This window comes from Mauremys mutica, unplaced genomic scaffold (genome assembly GCF_020497125.1).
Source record: "Mauremys mutica isolate MM-2020 ecotype Southern unplaced genomic scaffold, ASM2049712v1 Super-Scaffold_1559, whole genome shotgun sequence".
Classification (NCBI taxonomy): Eukaryota; Metazoa; Chordata; order Testudines; family Geoemydidae; genus Mauremys; species Mauremys mutica.
The window spans coordinates 578,273-579,533 of record NW_025423353.1 but is presented as its reverse complement, the minus strand read 5'-3'; the positions used below and the strand labels follow the sequence as shown (position 1 = coordinate 579,533).

Here is a 1,261-nt window from a genome sequence, read left to right as displayed (position 1 = left end):
CCCTCTCCCCAGCAAGCAACAGCCCCACTCCCAGCCTCGGTTCTTGACTGCGGCTTCCGCGGGGCCACAGCCATGGATGAGGGCGCAGTGTGAAATGTTTGGGGAATCACTGGTTTAGGGTGATGTTCTCAATCACTTCTACAAAGTCCAATAAAAGCTATTCCTCACCCACCCACCCCTCCATCAGGATGGACTAGGTATGTTCTGCTGCCCTTCACTCATGCAGGAAGGATAATAACATTTCATTCCACTCAATCCTAAAGTGATTTGTAACCCGCCACCAGCCAAAACTGGTCATTTTGGGGAAGCGGCCCCATCATGCTGCATAGCTAGGCAGAGTAGGTGTGTCTATGCAAACACGGTCTGTTCCTGATGTCTTTCCCCCAGCTCCTCACTAGATGTGAGGGGGGAGCTCATTCAGCCCCTGCTTCCACTTAGTATTTAAAAACTCCTTATTGTCCCTAGCTCTGCTGGCCTTAGATTTCTCCTCCTGTCTGTTGCTTGACAGCTCAGATGAGGTGGCCGAGTGGTTAAGGTGATGGACTGGTAATCCTTTGTGCTCTGCACGCATGGGTTTGAAGCCCATCCTCATGGGATGCATTTAGTCATCACCCCTCCTTTGTAGACAACAATGTCCCCCTTTGGTACAGTGACAGATCAAACAATGTTGCTTCTTGCAAACAGAAACTCAGAACTCCCTTGCTTTAAATAAAATGTCTAAATCCCAGATTTCTTTAAAAAAAAATCTCTAGTGCTGTATTTCTTAGTTTTTTTCTCCAAAGGGAACATCCTCATCATCTCCCCCAAACACCCTGGGACCTGCCCAAATTATTAAAATACCCTCAACTCATGCAAGGCCAGAGCAGTGAACCAGAGCTAGTGTCCAGGCCAAGCTGTTCTGAAGGAGGCAACTCAAACGTTTTCTCCCTGCTTCCCTTGACAAGGTCTGACTGAGAGAACAAAATTCCCCAAACTGAAAATTTTCTGCTGAAAAACCAATACTAGTCTGGTTGGGGACTTTGGTTTGAAAGTATTATTGTTATTATTCTCTTCTGATTTCTGAATCAGTTCTGTTCAGTCTTTGTCCTCCAGGTGTGTTTCCAGCTGCTGAGTTGTGGGGGAGAGAGGCCAAGTCATGATGTCTCTTCCCCTCTTTCATAGTTTCTTCCAACTTGCTAGGAAGCTCCTTTGCTACCATGTGAGTCAAGCAGTGTCCATTGTCGCTGTGCTATCTCGGAGAAGTCTGCATTGTACACGGTTC

At 47.0% G+C, this 1,261-nt stretch overlaps 1 non-coding gene across 1 annotated transcript; it reads left to right on the top strand.

Moving 5' to 3' along the window:
• The first annotated feature begins 512 nt into the window (after positions 1–512).
• Positions 513–600, top strand: TRNAT-GGU. The gene has a single exon. It is a non-coding gene; the product is annotated as a tRNA-Thr (tRNA).
• The last annotated feature ends 661 nt before the right edge of the window (positions 601–1,261 follow it).